General features: G+C 39.1%; 1 protein-coding gene across 1 annotated transcript in view; it reads left to right on the top strand.

Moving 5' to 3' along the window:
- The first annotated feature begins 3,571 nt into the window (after positions 1–3,571).
- Positions 3,572–12,517, top strand: part of il11ra (interleukin 11 receptor, alpha) — a 40,704-nt gene continuing 31,758 nt past the window's right edge. Inside the window, exon 1 of the mRNA XM_026339868.1 lies at positions 3,572–3,686. The gene's annotated coding sequence lies outside the window, so the exon portion shown is untranslated. The remainder of the gene's footprint in view (positions 3,687–12,517) is intronic.

The raw sequence follows: 12,517 nt of genomic DNA, 5'->3' as shown, positions 1-12,517 counted from the left end.
GCTGAGAGAGAGAGAAAGAGACAGAGAGAGAGAGGAATGAAGAGGAGTGTGCAGGTGGAAAGAGCTATCAGTGGGTATGTTTAACAAACCAGTGACCACACACTATGTGATTACAACTACATTTACATTTAGTCTAGAGAGCTTTTATCCAGCGACTACAGTTAGGAACAGGCAAGCAAACAAAATCTAATCAGAAGAGCAAGTCTATCAAAAAGTGTTACTGTTCAAGATTTAGAAAAAGGTGATTTTTTTTTTTTTTTTTTTTTTTTTTTTTTTAAGTGCAAGGAGTGCGAAGGTTTGTTTTCAGCAGTTTTTTAAAGATTGCAATGAGTGTGAGCGTCAGAGAAGCCTCTTCACCGTGGATCATGAGCTGACATTTTCCTTGGTGTCACTGTGTGGTGCTGGTACACAGACGAGTGAGAGCAGTGAGACGGGATGTAGACCTGATATTGATTGAGATAGGGTGTGGGTTCCCACTCTGGGGGACAGAGTTTGACCTGGGGGAGGAAGCCAGTGCAAGCTGAGAGCGGTTACATGGACTTCTAGGTGATTGAAAATGAGGGGCTGCGCATTTTTCTGGAGGGTTTGGTCGTGGTTGGTAACCCATAGTAGTGTCATCAGTAAAGCGAGATAAGATCAACGCCGTACCAGAGTGGTTGTTACTCCTCAGTGGGGTCATCTTTCTGATGTGGGGGATTAACACTAGCGACGTGGCGATGTGATCTGTGAAAGCTGTTGATGACCCCAACTAGCAGTTTTGACTGTGTGTGTGTGTGTGTGTGTGTGTGTGGTGTGTGTGTGTGTGTGTGTAACAGAGAGAGGCTGGTTTGTGCTTCATACAAACGAACTGCACACTTTTGCAGAGCTCTGACTCAAACTCAGAGGGCTGACATCTGTTGGCAGGGCTGAGTCACAGCGCAAAAATAAGAAAAAGCTGCTCAACATTTGTCAATGTATACATGAACATGAACATTAGCATTTATATTAAGATGTGTTTCCAACTACCTACTCTATTAGTGTATAAGTCATTTTAGAAGTATTTATTTTATCGAGTTAATTAGTTAATTAGAGCAATGGGTCCAACCGAAGTTGACATTTTCTATAATACCAACAACAATTAGCTAAAATAGGCTCAATTGCTCCATGGAGCTGCAGAGGTTGGTGATAATTCTCTGTGGTTTTGTTATTTTAACCACATTGCACATAGTTATCTATCTTACTATACTGTACATTGAAAACACATAGTAGAAGAAGAAGGATCTCACTATAGCATCTCTTCTGCAATATTCTGCAATATTGTGTCCATCACAATGTGCCAGACTGAAATACCTCAACAACTACTAGAAGTATTGCATGAAATTTTTTACACCACATATATCACATGCATATATCATCATTCCTTTGATATGTTGATTCCGTTGTACATATTTCATTACAATATGACAGTATATTGCACAGTGTCATTTGACTGAAGTATGTAATGAGACCTAATGTCCAGACGAGGGAAGCAACACCATAGTACATAAAGCAACATGTGGTTACCAGGGATAAAACACAGTGCAGAACTTATTGACAATTCATTTTTAATGACAAAGGAGTAAAAATACATTTCAAAATGTATAAAAATTAGGTCATCTAAAGTTAAATTTGACACCTCGGACCAAATGAGATGAGAGCAAATGTCTTTTACAGAGGTTTATTCTCCCAGATACTCGCTGTTGCTTTTAGCTATTCAGTAAAGGTGGGAATCCTGTTCATTAATTTAGTGTATATCATTTGTTAACTCTAAGAAATATGTGAACTTGCACTATGCAAAATTAGTTTAGTATTTAGTCAAGCAATAAAACATCCAATTTGCTAATACAAATTCATATTTATTTGAAAATGTACAATTACTAGCAGGCATCACTGCAAGTCACTGTAATAACATTTGCAAATCCTAAAAAGGAAGATAATTAAATCCTTCATATGATTGTCCAATTTGAAGGATCGGAAAATGACTATTGTTGTAAACATAAAACCAAGAATCATGATGCATAAGGAGTGCTTATCAGAGATTAATTCTCACAGGATTTGGCAATATTACATTGTGCACAGTAGCTCTGCTTTTACAGTTACTCTTTAAGTAACTGTAAATTGTGGATAAATAAATAGATAGCAGCTGATAAATAATCACACAGACGTCTCTCCGGTCTCTGAAAAATCTAATGGTGGGCCATGATTCTATTACTGAGGTGAGAAAAGGGCGGGATTTGTTGAAACTGGAAATCCCCTTCTTAAATGAAATAATTGATGTGTGGACTGAGCAGTAAATGCCACACATTTCATCCACATTGGTCTTCTTCAGTCTGTTAATCATGAAGCTCAGCAAAAAAAAAAAAAAGAATGGATTGGCTGTTTTAGTTTTAAAGATCTAGGTCAAAGGTCAAAGTTACTCTACAAATAGAAAGTCTGAAACAGAGTACATGTCTTGTCTCTGCTGTGTGCAATTGTGTTTTAGGTTTACTGATGGGGGGGATACACGATGACACACACAGTTTTTCTTACATGATTATAGCCTGCACACTAAACTCTACTACTGCTTATTTGCACTGTGACATAATTAGTTTGAGTAGGTTTGTAAGCAGGTGGTATTGAATGCATAATTCAATCTTGTCATTTTGAGGCATGGCTTTACTGAATGTCACCCAACATGATATCCCTCAGAATAAAAAACTAAACTAAAGAAAAAAACCAAAACAAAAGAGTTTCTGTTGAAACTGTATCAGAGCGGTGTTGATTCTACCCTAGGGTCATTTTGAGGCTGTGCTTTTGTACTGGCTTGTGTTACGGCGACAGATGCCCCCCCCCCCCCCCCCACCACCCCACACCATTTAGATTCAGGAGGCAGCATAAAAGGTCACTGCTTTCTATGACTAGATGCTGCTGTCATCTAATTTATTGTCTGCTAAAGCACCGAGCACTGGAGCCATTAATTGGTTTAATGCGTTTATGTTCCCATCGCATAACAGGTAAGCTAAACAAACAAACACATAAACAGAACAGAGTCACGTCTCATGACGCGGGGTCAACAGTTTTGCAGGACAGATGAATGCCTCTCATCGCCTGCTTGCTTTCGCCCAACAGGGGGCCTTTAATGCTTTATAGACGCTTCTTCACTTAGCAGCACATATTGATGATAAATTACGTAAATGTAATGCAAATGCATCTTTAAATGAAAGCAAGAAGGCAAAATGATAGTTTTAGTGTGTATTTATGTATAAATAATAATCAGGGCCACCATATGTGTTTGTGCATTATTATTCCCAGAAGACTAGAAGGTTCACACAGCCACTCTGACGAGATATTTCCTTTGATTTGGTTGAATTTGCAACACACGGACCAGCAGGTCTCCACGCTGCCATCCTGTCCTGGGACCTGGGATCAGCCTCAAATAGTCCCCTTACAGTCAGGACCCGCCCACCGAGCGGTGACGACCGACAGCCGGCTCCACCAATGAGGCGGCGGCTGACTCGCCTGCCCTCCCCCCGCCCCTCCTTCTTCTCCTAGTCCAACTTCGTTGCTCCTCCGTCCCGCTAGTCCGCGTCCAGCCTCGCCGGGGAGCCGAACGACAGCTCGACCGTCCCAGCCATGGAAGACGACAATATAATAATGCCTTTTTAACTCGGGGGGGGACATTTTCCAAGGTAGGTTTGGCGATTTAAACTGTTTGAAACCGGGGGGGTTGTTGAGGGAATTAGCGGCTAGGAAGCTGTGTGTGTGTGTGTGTGTGTGTGTGTGTGTGTGGAGGGGGGTGAGGGGGGAGAAAAGTTGATCCGCCTCCCTGAACGGGACAGGAGGGAGCAGAGGGACGTTTACTCCAATGTTGTTACGAGCTAGCTTGTATGTTAATCCTTCTTTAGCTTATGTAGCACCACTTGTTCTAAAACATGTCTTCTATTTCCCTCTTTCTCTATTATTATTATTATTAATATAATTATTATTCATTATCAATTAATATTTGTCAAATTTGAGATACCCCATATGGGTTGTTGGTGTTTTGTGCACACAAGCTCAAATGTCAAACACAATTATTACATCTTCATTAAAAACATGTATCATTTGTGACTGCATAGACAGTATGCAGCTTGTGTGGTATTTATTCAAAACACTATATCTGTGTGTTTTCATAGGAATTGTAGTGGGCTCCAAAAAGCAGAAAAACCAAACAGAAAAACAACCAAAAGCACTGGCAAGTTGATGCATTCGCTTTTGTACTTGTTTAGCTCTCAGACCCAGGCACAGAAACACACTTGGCAGCGCATAAATGAAGATTTTAAATCATGACTCATCCGAAAGCACTTGTCGATATGATAAACAACACTTGTTTTCATCCCACTCTTTCTCACTGGGACAAACGCAAATACATTGTGGATAGAGACATGGACGGTAACACCTATGCAGCAGGCAGACAGGCAGAAAGAGAGATGGAGACAGTGAGAAAGAGAGTCAGTGGGACGGGGTCTTGCTACAGATGTGCATTCCTCCAGCCGGTGGAGTGAACGAGCCTTTAAATAGAGCTCAACAGGAATGCAAACAGACCAAGCAGAAGGACGAAGCCTGGGGGTGTCTCAGTAGTAGAAGAGGGAAGGTACACGGTAGAAGAAGGCAGACACAAGAGACTCCAAGGTCTTGTCACAATCTCTTCTCAAAATTAAATCAATTTGTTGCTCTTTGCTAAAATGAAAATGAAAATGTAGGTCAAGGACCACTTTGTGGCATAAAGCTGTTACAAAAGTCAGGGTTAGGTGTTGAGCAGGAAGATTTAAATGTTCGTTCTGTGCTCTTGCATCAGAAGCATAACACTGCACGTTGCATATCACTGGCAGAATTTGAAGCTTACCCGCAAATCCTGTAATGTGACGTCAGGGTACACTGGTGTTTATCAAACAGGCTGGCCTGTGATGCTTCAAAGAAATGATAAAGTGCAAAACAGAATTAAAGGCCTGTTTATGCATATGAGGAATTTGACTCTGGTTTCTAGCGGCTCTGACTGTACTCACACACATGTGCGGGAAACCACAGAGAAATATAGTCAAAGCAGGGACAACTATAATGTAATTTTAGGCAGAGCATGTGTTGTACAGGGAACTGAATTAATTAGTTCAATTCTGTTCCAGCTATGATGGATCTTTATTTTTCTAATGTTTCAAAAAAATGTCAAATCTGTTATGAATTAGGGGTGCCATAATGCATGTGGAGGGGGTGATTTATTGTTATGGTTATGATTCCTCTGTTGTAGTGTTTCAATTAGAATTTTGTTAAGAGCAACTTCAGGGATTTACATATAAAATATAAACTGTGTGGACTGAACTTCCAGCACTACTTTGTGTTTTCAGCTCCTTCCATTTATGTTTTACAAAATTAAGATGTTTTTTCTTTTGGAAACAATCTTTTTAATGTATTTGTCAGAGAACTGACAAACTTTTATATATCTTCAAATGAAAGAATTTGTGGATTAAATTAGGAATGTAATCTGTTATATTAAAATGGGAACTTGCTGAGGTTGTTGTTGGTTTGTCGAGTATGTAGCAGTCAAAAAAACTTGCTGGGAGGTTCATAGTTTGGTATGTGTCTTCCTTAAGTCCAAGTAAAGTTGACTATATTGGCTACTTTCCTGCCTTTTAAGGCAAGTAGCTTGTCACTGTTGCTTGTCTTAGTGCTGGAACAGTTCCCATTTATATACTGTAGTTTGTTTGCTGTCCATTCACTAATTTGATCCAGTTTTTCCGCTGCAGTTCGACATGAAACTGCAGCAAAAATGCTAAATTGTTTCAGCCATTTTTTTGATACTAAAACGCATCTGGTTTTCAGTATTTATTTGCTTCAAAATCCAGTAAGCTGATTTCTACTTCAACAGCACATTCTGTGCAGGGAGAATGTCTTATTGCTGTTTCATCAGAGTAGACTGGCTATAGGCTCTGTGCAGAGAGGCGCCAAATACCTGGCCACTCCCTGCAGTATCTCTGTCAATTACAACAGAGTTTGCTTTTTATGGGTTTCACTTCACAGACTGGGTGGCCTTGGTGGTTTCTTCTTTGTTTAAATCACTAGTTTGTCAAAATCACATAAGATTGAAGAAAGCTGTCATACTAGCAACACTTCTGCTATTATGACCACTTTACTACTGAAGCTAAATGTACACAGTGAAAGAAAAACCAAAGAGGCACTAGGCACCTTGCACCTTGTTTACCTCTGGGAGGTTGGCCTACATGTGACTTAAAGTCTCTCTCACTATAAAAGGAATGTGGAGTGTATTTTTGCTGTACAAACACTGTGACCAAAACCCTGTAAAAACAATGTAGAAATACACTCAGTGAACAAATGTGCTCTTTGGACTGAGGGATTACAGCTGTATCAAAAGAAGAAAGGGAAATCCAAGGTGCTCACTTTTCTAACCATAGTGGAAGGCCCACACATTTTTTTTTTGATGCCTTTGCAGACTGATACTTAAAATATAGTTTTGGGACCAAAATATCAGGGAAAAATCTTAAAATTACAAATGTGTATACACTGAGGTTTCAATTAAATGTTTACATACATTTAGTTTGGTTTGGGTTCGTGTGGTCATGGTCACAGTGTGTGGTGTAGACAAGTTGGAGGATTGTACTTCTAAGTACTTCTAAGTTCTTCGAATTACAACTAGTAAGACAGCTTTTGAGAAAAAAGTTCTTCACTTTATGTCTAGTTTCAGTTACAGCAAGTGTAGTAGTAAGTTATATAACAAGCCAAGAAAGAGATTTACCCTACATTTGGGCCATTGTCCTGTAAAAGTCCTAACAAGTCCAGACATTCCTTTTAGCAGGTTGATGAAGGCAGGATTACGTTTGTATAGTCTAACTTATTCTACCTCTGTTTATTTTTTGTAGTACAGGTTGCGGTTCTGCAAAACTCACCTCCTAACACCTTCTTCTCCTTGGAGAAAGGCGCTGTTATTCAGCTTGTCTTTTGCTTCGTCTAATTCTTTGCAGACAGTTCTCCCTGGCAGTCCAATCTCTGCTGGAACTCTGGCCAAAAACCACATGCACACGCACACATCCACACAAGTATGCGCAAGCTCCACTTAGACCTTGACACAAGACTCATGCATGCACATACACATGCATAGCTATGCATAGTTACAAACTGGGACTGATCTAGTACTTTGGGACACACATTCATAATCACACGCATGCAGAGCTAAACTCAGTCCAAGCCTCCATATTCTGCTTTCCACACTCATATTTCACTAGTCACACACAGAGGGCCCACGGCAATCAACTTTAAATTAGAGAGAAAGCTGCTCCAAGAACTTGAGTGCTGCTTGCCAGGCCTGAGGCCATACTGTTCTTAGTGTGTGTGTGTGTGTGTGTGTGTGTGTGTGTGTGTGTGTGTGTGTCTGTTTGAGACAGGCAGACAGAAAGACCCAGCTCTTGATATTAAACCAACTTTAAGGGGCCTAGATTGGGGTATTTTTCCTCCTTTGTGCTGCTGTTCATGCATTTTATCCCCACTCACACTTACCAAAAGCTGTGTTCAGTTGTTTGTGCATTTGAAGAGTTGCTTTGCAAGCAGTCGTCGAGTTACAAGTTATTCAATTACAAACTGGCCTCACGTTCGTTTCCACTTCTTCTGTGATTACTTACACTTGCTACAGTTCTCACAGCTTCAAGCCACAAGGTCAGGCCACTTTACTCAACCCTTGCCTTGTGGCTTGAAACTGTGGCTTCTTTTGAGGTCAGCTGACCAATAATAGTGAAAATATAATATTTGCTACACATTGTGGGAAAAAGTATGATATGCTCCTTGTACATCTAAATCCACTGTCTCTGCTAGTGCTGGCTGTTCTACAATAAACATCTCCCTGTAGGGTGGTTGAACACAGAAGAGCGGCTTTACAAAGCAACCCTACATGTTCTTTGATATATGATATATGATGCCAAACATCTGAAGTTTGCTGCATCTGGTTTAGATAGAAAAAAAAAAATAGCCAGAAGACTTTTTTTGTTTTTTTACACTGAAAATAGCTCACAGCATTTTCATTGGATGGACAACTATGTAATGCTATTAAAGAACTAGATATACCTTTGAAATTCAAGATAAAATGTTCTTAAGTTTTACTCACATGAACAAGTACACAAATTGAGTTTAATTGACAACAGAAACCAAACTGTAACAGATTATGAACTGCAGCAGAGCAAAGAATAGCGCAAAATGGGAGTGTAATTCTGACTTCTATTTTAACACCAGTTGGCTGCAGAAATATTGTCTTTGGCACTACTTTTTAAGGTTACACTAAGGCATAGCCAAGGTGGAGACTGTATTATTGTGGGTATTGGCATGTTTTATTTTTTTCACATTTGTGTATTTAACTTATTGTACCGTAATAGCAGCTGTAAGGGAAGAAGCTGCAGGAGCATGAAATTTCAAACCACACTTGTGTAATGGATAAGTTTCTAAACATGAACTCATTGTTGTCTTTAGGTTACTGTGACCACTAATGACACATCGTCTATTTGTTTAGTTCACCGTCGTATAGAGTAGTAGTATATCCCACTTTACTCACTATTTACGTTGTGTCTAGCATAAATCTCAGTTCATTAAAATGTGTCAAGTTTCTTTGCACTCTGGATTTCCAGATGTTGGCCTTTCACACAGGGTGTGAGGTTTAATATAAGCTTATAAGATGCTGTAGATGACATTGCATTAGGGCGGAAACAACGTGTTGATAGAATCCATTACAATGATTACAGAAATAGGCTTATAGATTAATGGACAAAAAACAAATCATTTGGTGCAGCCCTAAATTACATAGTATAGTGATAGTGAAGCAAGATTACTATTACTGTGACTGTTTAATTTGCTGCTTATTTGCATGTCTTTGTCACTTATGAAATACAAAACTAATTCACTAATAAAATCAATGCGGATATGACTTCTGTTGTAGTTTGCACTATATGTCAAAGTACTCACCAGTACTTCTATCAGTCTTTATATTTATCTTTTTCATTTACAAATGTTTTTTTCCTTTATGCACAGTTAGCCTCTTTTTTAAGGAAGTACAGGAAGTCTTACTTAGATAAACTTACAAGTTTTAAAGTTGGTTGGATTTCTTGATAGTTAAAGTTGGGAAAACTAAGTACAGCATAAATACAAATACCAGTAAAACAAGTTAAAACTATTTTATTAAAGTCAGAGTTAGCAATAAGACAATTCAGAACAAATACAATTCAACTTAAACTTAAAATCCAGTTGTTTATGTTTAATAAGCAAATGCTTCATCCTTTGATGGGAGTACGAATATAAAATTCAAGAGATGTCAGATAATTGCATTCAGATGAGACTTTGTTCCTTTAGTCTTTCTTAAGTAATAAATTCTTTGTTCAGCTACAGACACATACCAGCAAGCTGCATCAATCAAGAGCGGCTTTTGCTTGAAATACATTTGTAAATGAAAAATATTGAACTAGTTTGCAAGCAATAGCTGACGACGTAATAACTTATAATATGATCACGTTAGAATTTTTTCACACTATCATATAAGCTGAATGAACCTGAATCAAATTCTCCCCCAGAGGCGCTTCTTTGAATTTGGTGTGCACCAATCCAGCAGGGTTATATATCAGCTAAAAGATCAGAATTAAAAGACAGTAAGACAACAATGAGTTACTTGGCTCCCCTGCATGTTTATCACTTGTTAAGATGAATAACTGTCCGGCAAACAGCTCGCTTAATCAGAAATTCCAGGGAAGAGAAATCTTAAAATATGGGCTTCCTTCAAGTGGAACAAAGTAAAGTGGTTTGCTCCTGTATTGCTTTCTATTGCAGGAAACCTAATGTTTTTAACCAGTGGCCACAGATGCAGGTGATCCCAAAATGGACTTGGTTGTGTGAGACTTGTGTGTGTGTTTGGCTGTGATACAACATACCAGTATCACAGAAATTAATACAGCTTGTGTAAAAAAAAAAAAAAAAAAAAAAACTTGCTGACATCTTGCTGCAGTCTTGCCAGTGAAAGCAACATCGACTCGGTTAGCCTTGCATACTGAAACTACTCTGTCCTGAGCAGTGTTGACTGTGAAAATACAGCTAACTGGGGAGGTTATTAGAGCTTGGCAGAATATTGGTCTGTGCTAGGGAAAAATGCTCTGTTGATTGCTTTGGTGTCGCGCTCTACCTCTAAAGCAGGAGTGGTTACTTGCCAAACCAGCGTGAAGAATACTGTAGATTGATTTACAAGCTGATGTGGCAAAACTGTACCAGCATCGCGGCTGCTTGGTATTGACTCCCACCCTGCAGGTGTTCATATTTACCGTCAGTGCCATCCCGAAAATGTTCTGTTTGTGAACCTGATGTGTGACATGGAATTGAAGTGGCTCTTCGACTGAGCACGTGGATCACCATCATGTTATTTCAAGAGGTTCATTAATACAGGCTCACTTCACCATCTCACGGGTGGTTGAGGAAAAGGAGAGAGATGGAGCTCTTATTGTTGCTTTTTTTCAGTGTAACTAGCTGTGCTGTGCCGTGAGTTCATGTTCTTACAACTGCTGTGGCCAAAGAACTTTGAGTACAGTGTCCCTAAGAGTTCAGCGCACTGTAAGCTTGTTTCTGCATTTGCTAGTATTGTGTGTGTGTCAAGTACGCAAAGGTATTTCCCTATTTTGCCTGTGGTTTGTCTATTTGCATGTGTTTTCATAGGTTGCAGTATGTTGGACCTGTATTTAGGACTTGAAATGGAACTGTGCTTTGTGTCCAGTGTCCACATTTTACTAGGGAAACAAATAACACTGCTTTGAAGTAGTGTTTATTAAATTACTTAGTCATTCAGCAGTACTAAGTCAGCTGTAGGCAACTTTTGCCAGGTTATAATTTTTGCCAGTGTAATATTTTTAACAGCATGATTCCACCTGAGACAGTATGGATCTGGTAATTTACAAGAGATGCCTCCAATTGTTATGGGATGAAGCTCCTGGCTGTAAAACTGCATCTTCAGATTTCCCAGACACTGGAAACACTGTGACTGATGTCATTGAAAGGGGACATTCTTTTCATTCTTTCATTCATATATTTAATAGTTTGGTCATCTAAGATAGCAGCCATCAACAATTGTGTGCAGTTATTTTGCAGGACTAAATAAATCATAAAAAGCCATTGTCATTACTTATGCTGAATATGAAGAATCAGTTTTGAATATATCAGCTTTTTCAGACCACATTATTTATTTGTGCCTTGATGTTATTTGCATTGGATGGAAATTGTGGTGATGCCTGTATCCTGTGTAGAGAAAAGCTTGCTTATGTACTAAAGCTGTTGTTCAACCCGTGTTTTGTAATTGTTGCATTTACACTCAGTGCTCATTACACTTTTGCCACTTTCTGCCTGTCTTCACAGAGACGAATGACAAAACTTGTGACTTGATGATTTTGAAAAGCTCTGTTTTTCTTTTTATTGTTTTTCAAAATGTATTCTTCCTGATTACTGTGACCTTACCAGCTGGAATCATTTTCTGCTTTGCTTTTTGTCTTATCAAGTTCAAGAAGGGCATTGAAAAAAGATAATAACAAGCCCTGATATAGCCGATTGTGCTGACTGGGTGCAGAAACTAGATGGTTAACTCTTTCTTATAGTTTTGGACAGGAGCTACACTAAATGGCTAAAATGTACTGGTTGGTGGTTCAGAGTTGTAGCAATAAATATCTAAAAGTGTGATATGACAAAGGCAGAGAAGTGGTCATGTGTTTCTGCTAACACTAAGGCTATTTTTACTGGACTGGTCATATATAATTGACAGACCTGCCTCTTTGAATTATCTGACAGTCAGTTATGATGTAGCAAAATGTGTGTGTGTGTGTGTGTGTGTGTGTGCGTTTTTCCCTCAACCCCTGTTTTTCTCTCCTTACCTTATCCTTTTGCTCTGTCTCTCACCAGTTCCTGCTGCTTTTCCCTTCCTCCCTGCCTCTGTTGTGTTTGTTGTCTTCATGGAGCATAAAGGATGATAAATGGGTGTTATCGAGCATGGTGATCATATCAGATTTGGCAGGCAGGTGACAGAAACAAATGAGAATGAAGCCAAGATTATACTGGCAATATTTTTGCAGCTCAAAGTGTTCACATACTCATTTTTTTGCAAGCAGTGAGGTGTATTTATTCCCACAGGTGTGTTTTTTTTTTTTCTTTTCATCATATTAGAATACTTATGAAATTTCATTTAGGTTGAAGCTATTGTTGCATCCTACTTTTGTTGAGGATGACACTCACTTCACATGTGGTTATGCTGTTCGGTAAGAATGGGTGCACACCTTGACCTCTGGCCTTCTGAATACACAGGTAACAAGACTAGAACTGAACTCTCTTCTAGTGGCTGTCAGCTTTCACCATGCTGCTGTGTTATCTGTCATCACATGCGTGGTAGTTACATCAGTTAGCAAGAGGCAGGAGGACTGATCCAAGCCAGTAAATCTGAATATATTTTAATGGTCAATACAAAAGTGCATTC

This window comes from Anabas testudineus, chromosome 22 (genome assembly GCF_900324465.2).
Source record: "Anabas testudineus chromosome 22, fAnaTes1.2, whole genome shotgun sequence".
Taxonomy (NCBI): Eukaryota; Metazoa; Chordata; class Actinopteri; order Anabantiformes; family Anabantidae; genus Anabas; species Anabas testudineus.
The sequence above is the reverse complement of the archived record's forward strand: the minus strand, read 5'-3'. Positions and strand labels throughout refer to the sequence as shown.